The sequence below is a fragment of the Phocoena sinus genome, chromosome 8, assembly GCF_008692025.1.
Source record: "Phocoena sinus isolate mPhoSin1 chromosome 8, mPhoSin1.pri, whole genome shotgun sequence".
NCBI lineage: Eukaryota > Metazoa > Chordata > Mammalia > Artiodactyla > Phocoenidae > Phocoena > Phocoena sinus.
In genome coordinates, this window is record NC_045770.1 from 88,430,206 (window position 1) to 88,445,369 (window position 15,164).

Sequence of the window (15,164 nt, forward strand, 5' to 3'; positions counted from 1 at the left end):
ATTGTCTTGAAAGGATGTTCCTTAGTGCTGGAGCAGTTACTCAGGCTATACTTTCAGGCTACTGGGGAAAGCAATCATGCACCAGTACTGCATTCATTGGTTTCCCTTTATGTTTCATATTAAAAGGCCAGTGACTAAAAACCTGGATTTTTTTTTCTTTTTCTTATTGCTGTGAGGCTGAACAACTAGAAGCTGTATAACTGCCATCCATGGAAACCCAAGTATTTTTTCAAGCCAGAGAAATGCCAGAAAATATCTGTTGTATTGAAAGGCACTGATCATGTATTTTCAATTCATCAGGTTATAGCTTGACTAAAGAACGAAAGAAATTAGAAAAGCCTAATTACTAAAATGTAAATTATTTCTTTTTTCTAATTATGCATACTGTTCAGGCAAGACAAATGACCCTTCAGTATTTTAAACATTTCCGATGTTATTATTAAAATTATTTATTATAGTTACCCAGCATTGGAAGTGAGGCAAGCTTTAAATTAGACATCTTGATTATAAATGGAGTTCTTTCACTAATGCATAAAATTCAGCATAGAATACAAGGCATAAAGATGTAAATGCTGAGTTATTTTACAACTACAATTAAAACGTAAATAAGGCACAGTGCAATAACAAAGTCATGAAGTTAAATTCATTCATGACTTCAAAACCTGTGTTATAACATTAGGAAAAGATTTGTACTGTAGCAATGATTACATATTATTGAATAGGTTATCCTCTTCTCCTAAATGTCATTACCATAATTTTCTTTTACATGATATTCAGCACTCAAGCTACATCAATTTTTTTTCACACCCAGCCTTGAGAGAATGTTTGATCATTTCTGACGGATTAGACTGAGTAAAAAGGGGATAAATTCTCCAGAAATCTTGCTTGTTTATATTTCCTTGAATGTACTGTTGAATTGAGGTATTAGCACCTTTATGTAATATTAGCTCCTTGATCTAAGCAGTAGGTGCTGTGGTCTGAATATTTGTGTTCCCCCAGAATTCACACCCAAATCTTAATGGCATTTGGGAGGCCTCATGACTGGGATTAACGCTCTTACAAAAGAGATGCCACAGAGCTCCCTAGCCCCTTCCACCATGTGAGGATACAATGAGAAGTCTGCCACCTGGAAGAAGGCCCTAATCCTATCACGTTTGTACACTCAACTCAGATGTCCAGGCTCCAGAACTGTGACAAATAAATTTCTGTTGTTTATAAGCTACCCAGTCTGTGGTATCTTGTTATAGCTGCTCAAACAGATTGATACCTGGTAACCATGTATTAATAATTCATTAGTATATACCACAACTTGCTCCAAAATATACTTGTTTCCTAGCAATAGTGAAGTATTAAAAACACGTAAAGCAAATGGAAACTTTAAAGGGGGGTTTCCCTGGTCGGGCGACACGGGTTCGTGCCCCGTTCCGGGAGGATCCCACATGCCGCGGAGTGGCTGGGCCGGTGAGCCATGGCCGCTGAGCCTGCGCGTCCGGAGCCTCTGCTTCGCGGCGGGAGAGGCCACAACGGTGAGAGGCCCACATATCGCAAAAAAAAAAAAAAAAAAAAAAAAAAAAAAAAATTTAAAGGAAGATTAGGGCTTTATAAACAAGAATTCTTGTACAACATGAAGTCTTTGCCAACAAATTAATAGGAACTGGAGAAATGTGAATTAGTGAATATTTTCTATGAGCCTTCTATAAAAACTAAGTTCATAAATCTAGTCTTTAACTCAACAAAGTCTTTAAAAATGCTTTTGGGTAAAAATTCAAGATAGTAAAGGCAACAAAAGTTATTATCTCATGAGTCCGTCTAACATAGGGATGCGACATGAAGAACCTAGATGAGTGAGCAGCTATTATGTTCTTTAGAATATGTCAAGTGAGCTCTTTGAAAATGCTGGGCTGTCGTAAATTCTTGGCTGGCTCCTCTCAGGAATGCCACAGTATTGATAATCTGTGTAGTCAGTTAAGGTGCCATCCATATGCTTCATATGTGTGGCATGCAGGCAAAAGCCTGGCATTATCATCAGAAAATTCAGAAGCTGGCTCATGCTCTGATCTTGACAGAGGACCATTCAACTCCTGCTTGGAATGACTGCCAGGGTGTCAGTGGGTAGAATTTTTTTTTCCAAAAAACAATTTTGAATTTACTCAGGCATTTGGCTAAGGACTCTGAGATCCTAGATACCTATATCATTTGCTTGGAGGAAGAAGTTTTCACCTGAATAAAATACTAAGGGTAGTCCTTAACTAATTGGTTCCCAAGCTTCTAAAAGAGCCTCAGTTATACAATATATGTTATCTTCTTTTGATGAGGACTTCAGCCTGGTGCCTATGCCAGGATGTGTTAGCTGCAAATCATAGCCTTAAAGAACTGAATAATTAGATTTCTTAGATAAAGGCATTTAGAACTCAATATTTCTGATGAACCTTCTTATTTTAACTTTGATTCTTACATATACTTTTTTTTTCTTTCTTGGAAGCATATTGTATAATTAACTTAATAAATCATTAAAATATACTTGCTAAATCATTTCCACTGAAGCAGTGCACTGCCACAGTTAAAAGGGCTGGCTCTGGAATCAGATTTCCTGGTTTTGATTCCTACTCTGTCACACGCTTGCTTTGTGAGCCTGGGTGGGTTAATTTGACTTATTTGTGCCTTTATTTTCTTCCCTGTAAAATGTTAATAATAATACTTGTTTTATTGGGGGAATTAAATAAGTGAATGCATGCAAAGTCTTATATTTTGCACATACTAAGCGTTCTATAATTATGAACTATTAAATATTAGCTAGTTGATGCTATTTTTCTTTCAGATCACAGGTCTGTTATAAGTTCTCTTATTAATTCAGGCCCCTCCCTGTTTGTTATAACAAAGCCATGTCAGCAGAGTAGCAAAAGATGGTTCCCGTTGCAGTAAGAGCAAAATCCTCATCAATAGTGGTGAAGAGCTACGCCAAGTTAAACTGCAATTCTCCTGTAGTGGCTCTTGAGACAATGTCTGGGTGTAAAAGAGTGTGAACAGCAGCTCTGTGCGAATCTTCAGTATGGTCGACCGAATAGTCTGTGCTCCTCCTTCCAAGCACGTGGCTAGATTGTGCCTCCTCACTACCTTGAACTTAGGCATGGCCATGAGATGTGCCCCTGTACAGTGCATAGGTCATTTAGGTCTTGTTCTCCTCCTCCACCATGTTCCTGCAATGTTTGCAGTGAGAAAACCTCCATCAGCCTGTTTCGTAGAGTAAGGGAGACATTGAACAAAGCTAGGACTTTGTCCTTAAGAAAAACTAGGGTTCCATTAAAAGATCTAAAATAATTAGCGATGCTTCAGGGTGTAAAATGGATTCCCCACCCCCGCCATGAGGAAAGACAGGAAAATGTTTAGCAGAAGGCAATTCTTATATTTTGGGAATGCTGAAAAAGATATAATAATGATAGGAGTGGAATGAAATAGAAGAAAAAGAATCCAGAAGATACCATAGAGAGAGAATTGAAAATGATATGATGTCTCCACCAATAAAAATGGAGAACATAGAAGAAAGAGCTGGCTGTGGGGAAAAGAAGGGTTCAGTGTGAGAAATACTGAGTTTTTAGATACTATTGAAACATCCAAATCAAGATGTCCTGTAGTCATTTGGAAATAACAGAAAATGATCAAAGTGACAGAATGAAAAATAGAAATGTAGCATGTAATGATGTTTGTGGAGGATATTCAAGAAGGGTGTGATCAAATGTAAAAAAAAAAAAGAGGGGAGAGAGAAAGAGAGGGAGAGAGAGGAGGAATGGTGAGATTTGAAATTAAGGGCTATTTAATTTGGTTGTTCGGTCTCATAGTTTTATATGGTTCAGGAGACTTAACATACATTCATCTCAATTCTAAATTAAAAGCTCTGCTGCCATCCAAATTTCTAATGCAAATGTCTCCAGGTGTTTTGGGTGGTTCTTCTGAACAATTAATTCTGAAAAATACTGGTTAATTGAGAGTGCTACTTTTATTTCAGATTTTTGAGCTTCTGCTATATTGCTAGTATTTTCTGTATTTTTTTTCTTGCCTCTGCTAACAGCTAACTGGTAAAATCTGCAATATTTTACATTGTGTAGTGTTTTTTGTAACTTTTTTTGTAACATTGCACAGTACATTTGGGAGCAGCCAGTGCATCTCAAAAATAGTCATTTTGTTGAAAGCTGGGTCTGAGAATAACTCTGTCTTCCTTCAGAGATAATTTCAATTTAGATGAAATACTTTCCCTTGGGAGAGATCTGGCAGATGCATTGTCTGCTTAGTTTGTATTGGTTGGTATGTGTAAAGGAGCAACTCTGCCAGCTGACCACTCACGTTCAGAATCACTTCTGGAGTGTTAGTGGACACTTCTTGACGCTATTTTAATCTGGTCTTTCAGGTGACATTGGGTTCAGAAGTTATTTGGGAATGATTAAGCACTTAGAGAAGGTCATAGTTTTTTTTTTATATATCAAGATTTTACAACCTAAACCAGTTTTTAAAAATCACATTCCAAGGGATAATTAAAATTATGTTATATCATATCTTATCCTGAGATTTAAGTTTGTTGAATAGATTCAGTTAATTTTATTACTAATGTTATTTTCTCCACTAACACAAAGTCTTAATGAACTACAGCATATGTAATCACCATCAGAAACAAACCAAAATTAGTTGGTGAACTTGAAGAAAAATCACTTAAAAATAAAACAAGGAAGGAAAAGAGTAGAAGAGAGGGTAGTGAGTTATTTTTATAAAAGGATTATTGTTTGAAGGAGATGGGTGAGTAGATAACTGGGTAGCCAATACCAGCAGGTTTCTTTGTTTTGTTTGTTTATTTATTTGGTTTTATTTTTAACAGATATTGATAATCTAAGTTCTTTCCATATAGGAACATCTATTTTAACAGAGGAAACGTGAATGGAAATGAGTCAGGTGATACTTCATAGGAAGTAAGGTTTACAAGAAGAAGGCTAAGAAAAATTTAAGACAGATCAACTCAATACAATTCAGTGGCATTTTTTTTCCCCCTGGGCTACAGAACTATAGAGCTAGTGAAGAAATTGTGTTGATATAGGAATGCTTGAGAGTTATTCACTTATTTACTGCCTTGTCCATGAAAACACTTCTTTTTAAAAGAGATTTCAGGCACTGCAGACCAAGGCTCTTCATTTCAGCCTTTTAAAAATGATGAGGAGATTTAATTAAGAAACATTAGCATGATCATTTAAAAATCCAACACTGTAACCCTCACAGTAAACAATCTGATAAAGTTAAACCACATGGTAGTTCCTGAACCTTGTGATTTTTCTAACCTTTGGGAGTTTTTAGGAAAGAAAAGGTTAATGAAATTGTGGATAATAATTTTTTAACATAATTTTCTTTCTCCTTTCTTATTGTTTTGTTCGACTCTTGATGAGGTCTCCCATAAATTAGTTAGTATGGAAATAAATAACAGTGAAAAAGCAACATCTTGTCAAACATTAAAACCCATTAATCTCCCAGAAAGGAGTGTGCTCTGTTTGAATGGAGGAAGGATAATGGAAAGATGCTCTGTGTTGAGCAAGCAACTAAGTGCCGGTTGATGTATTTATTAATAACTTTAAAGAAGAAGATGCTGGGTCTTCCCTGGTGGTGCAGTGGTTAAGAATCCGCCTGCCAATGCAGGGGACACGGATTCAGGCCCTCGTCCGGGAAGATCCCACATGCCGCGGAGCAACTAAGCCTGTGCACCACAACTACTGAGTCTGCACTCTAGAGCCTGCGAGCCACAACTACTGAGCCCATGTGCCACAACTACTGAAGCCCTCACGCCTAGAACCTGTGCTCCACAACAAGAGAAGCCCTCACTCGCCGCAAATAGAGAAAAGCCTGCACGCAGCAATGAAGACCTAATGCAGACAAAAATAAGTAAAAACAAAAAGATGCTGGACTCTAACAGCCTCTGTAAAGAACTGAGACCTGGGCTTTTGGAAATTCAATCCATGATTTTCTGTATGAACTTTTGCCAGCTCATCCATATTTTCCTCTTCTTAGAAAGAAAACTTCCTTATTCATATCTGGTTGTCTTGATTTTAATTGCTACACCATTATTGCTTCTAGAGGATTGCTGTCCACTTCTTTTTGATATAAAGGGGCTTAGACATCATATAAAATATTATATCTGTTATTAGGTGCAGGACTTTTGAGTGATCACTTTCCTGTGGTAGGATTTTTGCAAGAGCTCTGTAAACAAAACATATTTTGAGGGGGAAAAAAAGTGGGCAGGGATAAAGTGTAAGGTTCTTTTTCATTAATCTAACACACGTGCACACACAGTTCTTTAATATGCTTTTGTTGTCATGGGAATAGGTTGGTGTAACTAAACTAAACTAGAAATAAGAATATCATAGAAGAACTTCTTTCAATTATGGAACAGTCGAATGGAAACGAACACACAATAACTTCATCCAGGTGATGTTTGATTTCATTGAGTGTTTCAAATGTTGCTCTAGGTCATCAGGGAATTAAGAGCTTATGTCACTAGGGTTCTGTCTACAGTGTTGCCATCAAGATTAAGTATGTGAATCTTTCAACAACCCGTTGTAGCCATCATTTTATTGGAGCAAGCTGATGCATGTCGGTGTGTGTGTATGTTTGTGAGGGAGGTGGCGGAGACAGGCAAGAGCGGGTGTGGAAATTTTTAGGCCTGAGATGAGAGTGGGCAGGCTGAAACCGAAAAGTCATAGGGTTGTGTTTGTGAAGCTACAAATCGGGGTCCAAAGGGGCTCTTCAAAGAGAAAGGAGCCCATAACTGGTGGCCTGCTGTGAGCTTGGAAAACAGGAGCTGAATGGCTAGGTGGTAGGAAGTCCTGGCCAGCTTCTGGAGATGCTGGGAAGACAGCTCTGGTTAAGGGCCACAGAGACTGGACAGTCAAGAAAGGCATAGGTGCCATATGAGTATACTGAGTGTGTATGGAACATCTGAAATACTGATTTCCCCCTTGCAATGAGGACTTCAGCAATACTTTCATATATTAACTTCCATATTTTGAAATACTAGCCCAGCAGATACTAGATCTCTGTGGTTCACGATGGTCTGGTACCTGGTAAATCTCTCCCTTATTTCCTGCCTCTCATTTCCCTTCAGTACTCTCCAGGGCAAATTGTACTCCTTTCTGTCTCTCAGTGTCCTCGGTGTGTTGCTCACAGGCCTTTGTAATGGCTACTTCACTTGCTTATAGTCTCTTGCTCAAGTATCTTTCCTGATGATTCCTTCAAAATAGCATGTCCCTCTTTGTTTCAGGTTCCTACCTAGTTTTGACCATAATATGAACTCTATGAGAGTAGAGTTTTGTTCTCTACTAAATCCCCAGCAGCTCAAACAGCACTTGGCTCCTAACTAGGCACTCAGAAACGTGTGACAACATGAAAATTGTTACATATTATTACTCTCTTTGGATTAAAGATAAGAAGGCTTCATCAGTATATATCCAGTAAGATGTAGCTATTTCTTTAGTGACCCCCAAGGAAGTAACAAAGAAAGACACATGTCCATGCACAAAGCAGCATTTATTCACAGCCCTGCTAATTTTACTCTCTCAAACCTACTTAAGCAACTTCTAGCAGTGGCACAACTTCAACAAATCCTTGGAATACGCTTTCTTCTTCTGCACTTTTGGTACTTGCCAGTCATCTCTCCTTCAGCATTCTGCCAGTCCAGGACCTTGAAATCATTATTGCCCTAACTTTGGCAGATGCTAGCTCATTACCATCTCTCTGCTCCACAGTCAGCCTGACTTTGTGAAGTTTTAAATGAGGAAGTTTGTAAGGAACATAATTTAAATTACAAGGCCCCTAATTTGGTACAGTATGTAGAAGAAAATGAAAGTCCTTTCTAAATTTTGTAGGGCTGACCACAGCTGAAAATGTTTGGCCTTCTTCAAAGAATACCCAGTTCCTGTCATTTGATTGCACTAGCATAATTGAGTTTCTAGAACACTTGCAGTGCTGTTTGGAAGCCCAGGGGTAAGAAGCAGATGGGGGAGTCATTAGGGTAAGAACAGGATAGTGGGGAAAGAGCAGTCACCACCTACCAACTTGACTGTAGCCGGTATCTGCCACTGAGCACTTGAACACGTTCCCTACCCGGTGTAGCGTGGCTACTTAAAAACAAATTCCTCTGTCAGCTTTCCGATCAGACCTATAATCTGTAGGGCTGGGAAACTGCCACAGAGCCAGTTATTTTCTCAACTGTGTTTATGGACTCAAAAGAGGATTTGATTCCCAAGGCTTACCTCCTTATGAGAATTATATCTACTTTACAGACCTGCAGTGAAAGCAGACTGCTTAGTCTTGAATAATTATTGGAGATGGTCTCTTCTTATTAGAGTGGGCAAATAACTTATTGTCCAAAGTAGGAGGTTTCTGAAAATAAAGGGGGAATACTAAAAATAATATAATTATATATATATATGTATATATACATACATATATGTATATAGAATGTTGCATATCACTCATTTTTTTCCAGTTTAATTGAGAAATAATTGACATACATCACTGCATTAATTTAAGGCATACAATATGGTTGTTTGATTTACATATATTGTGAAATGATTATCATAGTAGCTTCAGCTAACATCCTTTTCATGTATTTAGATACAATTTTAAAAAAGAAGAAAAGAATAAAGGAAAAATTTTTCTTTTTGTGGTGAGAACCAAACCATTAGGATTTATTCTCTTAACAATTTTCTTATATATCTTATGGCAGTGCTAGCTATAGTCATCATGTCGTACATTACATTCCTAGTACTTATTTATCTTATAACTGGAACTTTGTCCCTTTTGACCACCTTCCTCTAATTCCTCCTCCCCCCAACCTCCACCTCTGATAATCACAATTCTGAAAGACAACAAAAATACTAACTCAGAAAGATATCTGCATCCCCGTGTTCTTAGCAGCATTATTTGTAGTAGCCAAGAAATGGAAACACCTAAGTGTCTATCAGTGAATGAGTGGATAAAGAAGTTGTAGTCTGTACTTACAATGGAATATTATTTAACCATAAAAAAACAAGGAAATCCTACCATTTGTGACAACATGAATGGACCTTGAAGGCATTATGCTAAGTGAAAAAAGTCAGACAGACATATCTACTCACTAACAAATTGGTATTTTTATATTAGTAGATGTGAAAATATAAAGTAACATATTGACATATATTGAAGCAAAATAAAGTTTTCTTATTAATGATCTGAACATAAAGATAACAAATAATAATTTTTTATAGTATGTGTTCATGCACTTTAATCACATTTTCAGTAATGTATGTTTCTAATATATATTAGAATTTTTCTAAAGAATAAATTAGTATTTTTCTAAATTTTTCTAAAGAATAAATTAGTATTTTTCTAAAGAATAAATTTCTTTTAATACAATCATTTTAAAAATTAAGTTGACTGCAATCATCTTCCAGTTGCATTTTTATCATTAATATATTTGATGTTGATATGTTTGATTTCTCATCTAATATGCCTGGTAAAATAAGATCAAATTCTGCTAAATGGAAAATAGTCTCACTAAACTTTTGTTTTATTTTGAAATGTGGAAATGTAGCTTCACAAATATTTTATAGATGCTGTCTTTCTTTACTCCATTTCAAGTATCTTGCTTGGAAAAATATTTTTAAAGTAAAATATAGAATTGTCAATTTCAATTCCATGCTGATTCAGAATGTAAATTCTTTCAACCAAAGTAGAATCTCTATGCAAATATTTCCCTCAAATTTAAAATATTCCAAAGTTTAATTATGGAATTAAAAAATTAAATTTGTACACTATTTCCAAAGTTATTAATATTCCTCTTTTTACTTTGAGATAAATTTAAATATCTTCCTGTTAGGAAGCAACCTTGATTTTCAATATTTATGATTTGTTAAAGCTTCAAAAGCTATTGTGTGTGTGTATGTGTGTTTCACTTCTTAAATTCTTTGATTAAAGATATACAAGTGATTTTCAACAAAAGGCAACCTAAATTTAGAGAACTCTTCTATAAAATATTTCACCCTACATATGACATTTAGACCAATTTCAAAAGTAGTTATAAGAGGATCATACATCATGACCAAGTGGGGTTTATCCCTGGACAGTTCAACGTACACAAATCAAGTAATATAATAGAACACATTAACAAGATAAAGGATAAATATCACATGATCATCTCAATAGATGCAGAAAGAGCATTTGACAAAATTCAATACCGTTTCATGATTAAAAACTCAAAACATAATAGGCCATGTATGAGAATCCCACAGCTAACATTATACTCAACAGTGAGAAACTGAAAGCTTTTCCACTAAGATCAGGAAAAAGGCAAGGAAGTTTATTCTCACCACTTTTGTTCAACAAGAACTAGAAGTCCTGGCCAGAGCAATTAGGCAATAAGAAGAGATAACAAGCAAATCAGAAAGGAGGATGTAAAATTATCTTGTTTGCAGATGAAATTATGTAAACAATTTCATTTACACTAGCATCAAATAGGATAAAATACATAGGAATGAATTTAACCAAGGAGGTAAAAGACTTGTACGTTGAAAACTACATAACATTGATAAAAGAAATTAAAGAAGACATAAATAAATGGAAAGACATCCTGTGTTCGTAGATTGGAAGGTTGTCTTCTAATTTAATATTGCAAAGATGTCCATAGTACCCAAAGCTTTCTACAGATTCAATGTAATCCCTATAAAAATTCCAGTGGTAGTTTACAGAAATAGCAAGAGTAATGCTAAAATTCATATGGAACCACAGTAAACCCTGAACAGCCCAAACAATCCTGAGAAAGAACAAAATTGGAAACATCACACTTCCCAAGTTCAAAATATATTACAAAGCTATAGAAATCAAAAAAGGGAACAAATAGAGAACCCAAAAATAAATCCATGCATGTAAGATCAACTGATCTTTGATAAGGGTGACAAAAATATACAACAGGGAGAGCTAGTCTCTTCAACAAATGGTTTTGGGAAAACTGGATATTCACATGTAAAAGAATGAATTTGGACCCTTTTATCATCCACAAAAATTGACTCAAAATGTATTAAAGAAATAAAAGTAAGGCTTGAAAATTAAAATTCTAGAAGAAAACAGGAAAAATGGCTTTATAACATTGATCTAGGCAATTATTTCTTGGATATGACACCAAAAGCACAAGCAGCAAAAGTGAAAGTAGATAAGTCAAACTACATTAATCTAAATGCTTCTATACAGCAGAATAAAAAAGAAGCCTACAGAATGGGAGAAAATATCTGGAAATCATATATCTGATAAGGGCTTAATATCCAAACTATATAAGGCACTCCTAAAATTCAATAGCAATAATAATAATTTGATTTTTAAAATGGGCAAAAGACTTGAAGAGACATTTCTCCAAATAAGGCATACAAATGGCCAATTGTTACATGAAAAGATGCTTAATATCACTGATTATCAGGGAAATGCAAATCAAAGCCACAATCAGATATCACCTCACATCTGTTAGAACAGCTATTGTCAAAAAACCAAAAAACCCAAAGATAAGAAGTGCTGGCTCAGATGTGGAGAAATTGAAACCCTTATACACTGTTGGTAGACATGTATAATGGTACAGCCACTATAGAAAACAGTATGGACATACCTTTAAAAATTAAAAATAAATCCCCCCAGAAAATTAAAACTAGAACTACCATATGATCCAGCAATTCCACCTTGGAATATATAGCCAAAAGAATTTAAATCAATATCTTGAAGACATATTAGCCCTTCCATGTTCATTCGTGGTATTCAGTATTCACAATAGCTAAGATTTGGAGACAACCTAAGTGTCCATCAATGGATGAATGGATAAAAAAATAATAAGGAATGTTATTCAGCTCTAGAAAAGAAGGAAATCCTGCTTAATATGACAACATGGGTGAACCTGGAGGACATTATTCTTGTGAAATTAGACAGTCACAGCGGAACAAACACCAAATGATTCTGTTTACTGAGGTATCTAAACTAGTCAAACTCATAGAAGCAGAGAGTAGAAGAGTAGTTGCCTGGGGCTGGAGGGAGGAAGGAATGGATGGTTGCTGTTCAATGGGTGTAAAATTTCAGTAATGCAAAATGATTAAGTTCTAGAGATCTGCTGTATAACATTGTGCCTATAGTTAAGACTACTTAACTTAAAAATTTGTGCACTTAAAAATTTGTTAAGAGGGTAGATCTCATGTTAGAGTTCTCTGTTCTTACCGAAAGAAAAAAAATCAATTAAAAAGTGGTGCTGGGGCTTCCCTGGTGGCGCAGTGGTTGAGAGTTCCACCTGCTGATGCAGGGGACACGGGTTCGTGCCCCGGTCCGGGAGGATCCCACATGCTGCGGAGCAGCTGGGCCCGTGAGCCATGGCCGCTGACCCTGCGCGTCCGGAGCCTGTGCTCCGCAATGGGAGAGGCCACAACAGTGAGAGGCCCACGTACTGCAAAAAAAAAAAAAAACTGGTGCTGAGGGCTTCCCTGGTGGCGCATTGGTTGAGAGTCCGCCTGCCGATGCAGGGCACACGGGTTCATGCCCTGGTCCAGGAAGATCCCACATGCCGCAGAGCGGCTAGGCCTGTGAGCCATGGCCGCTGAGCCTGCACGTCCGGAGCCTATGCAAAAAAAAAAAAAACAAAGTAGTGCTGAGCAGTCAGGAGATTTCTGCTCCCTCACAAAATTTTATATTTCATCTACTCTAAAAGCTTATGCATAAAATATTTATAAATTTTGGACAACTATAGCTTCTATTTAAATTTGTACAATATCATAGCTTGTGCAAAAACTGTCTTGAATTAGACATGTATCATAATCAATTCCAAATACATTTCTTTTTTTGTAGATTTCTTAAGGTATTGGATAGTTGCTACTGCATATAGCAAATCACCCAAACACTTCACAGTGTAAAGCAACAACATTATTACGCTTATGGATTCTCTATGTCAAGAATTAGGACAGGGTATGGCAGGGATGGTTTGTCTCTGTTCCAAAATGTCCAGGGACTCCGCTAGGAGACCTGAAAGTTTGAGGTAAGTCAACAGCTGGGGGTTGGAATTATCTGGAAGAGTCTTCATTCACATACCTAGTGGATGAAGCTGACTGTCAAGTATGACCTCAGTTGAGCTGTTGCTTAGAACATCTACATGTCATTAAATTGTCTTCTTGAAAGAGCTTATTTGGATTTCCTTACTGTACGGCAGCTAGATGACAAGAGCAGCCTCGAGAGAGAGCTAAGCAGGAATGCATGGCATTTTGATCATGAGGATTTGGAAGTCACATAATGAAACCTGCCGTACTCTAATGGAGCATTAACAAATGTTTGCCCAAATTTAAGGCAGGGGACATAGACTCCAGCCACTTCACATAAAGAGTGTCAAGTGCACATAAGAAGAGTACGTACGGGATGAAGATATTTTTTCAGTTGTTCTGTAGAAACTATAATTGGTCACACTTAAATTTGTTAAAACGCTGTTTTTGTCTAGACACTGCTCTAGCAGAATTTGTTTATATTATAAAAATAGTTTTATCTTCAATGTTAAACTTTTTAGCTACATTTTAAAAATCAACAAGAGCAGATCTTTCACCTTCAACAGAATGGATTTTTACAAAGTGAATTTACTGCTAATGGAGCTAGTAACAGCAATCGATCCACTTTTCATCTGCGTATAAAAAATCTTAGAATTGAAAATTAGCAAAATGAATTTAAACAAAGACTTATTTGATTTAAATAAAAGCCACGCATCACAAGGTGACATGTAGCACCTTCTGAGGCTGCCTACTTTAAATTGTTGCCTTGAGCACATTTTTCTTAAAATTACTATTAACTTTTAAGATATATGCTGATGTTTCTTCTGTAGATTCGTGTCTTCATGTTTAGATGGGGTCAGTGCAATCACTGTTCTTCCTGTGATGGAGAGTAAATGTTGATGAACATTTTGTGCTAGCTAAGCAAGTCAGTATCAAATTTCTCAAAGAATGAAATTTAGTCGTTAATTTTTCACTTGAAAAGTATTTTTTTAGCTCATTGCTTCTTTTTTATTTTATTTTATAATATGTTTTATTTTATAATATGAAGTTTGGACCCCTTAATCTCCTTTAGCTATTTCAACCAACCAGCCACCCTCTCCCCTCTGGGGACCACCAGCTTGTTCTTTGAATCCTTGAGTCTGTTTCTGTTTTGTTTGCTCATTTGTTTTGTGTTTTAGATTCTGCCTATGAATGTGATTAAATGGTATTTGTCTTCCTTCATCTGAATTATTTCACTAGCATAACACCGTCAAGGTCCATCCATGTTGCAAATGGCAGGATTTCATTTCTTTTTATGGATAAATAGTATTCCAATGTTTATATATACCACTTCTTTATCCATTCATTTATCAATGCACATTTAGGTTGCTTCCACATCTTGGCAGTTGTATATAATTTTGCAGAGAACATAGGAGTACATATATACATTTGAATTCGGTTTTTTGTTTGTTTTTCTTGGACAAATACCAAGAAGTGGAATTTCTGGATTGTGTGGTAGTCCTATTTTTAATTTTTTGAGGAAGCTTCATAATGTTTTCCATAGTGGCTACACCAAAACCACAATGAGGTATCACCTCACATTTGTCAGAATGGCGATTATCAACAGCTTATTGCTTCTTGAAAGGGCTTACTGTAAACTCAGAAAACATTGTCAAACAAAATAGTCTTTGATTTATAATGTTTAATGCTACATGACAGAACAACTGTAAAAAGGGTATCTATAGTTGGACTGGTCATCCTGTATTTCCAGCGCATACTCCATGTGTGTCTAACCTATACTTTCTCATGTTTCCCACTTACGCCCCTGGCTTGTCCAAGCAAGAATAACTGTCTGGTGTACCAAATTCCTAGCAGGGATGTCAAATACTTTTTCCACCACCACCTGACTCTTACTGCTTGTATCTTAACACACTTTATCAGTGAGTGCTGAGTATGCTCTCCTTGAAGGGAATGTTAAATTCTATCAGGAAAGGGTTTGGGAAAGAGAGCTATGTTATCTTGTCTCTTTTCATATTTAACCATATGTTAAAGTGAAAACTATGTTTGCCGTACTGCAAGTACAAAATTAAGGTTTACTGTAATCATCCTCGTTTATTTTAATGC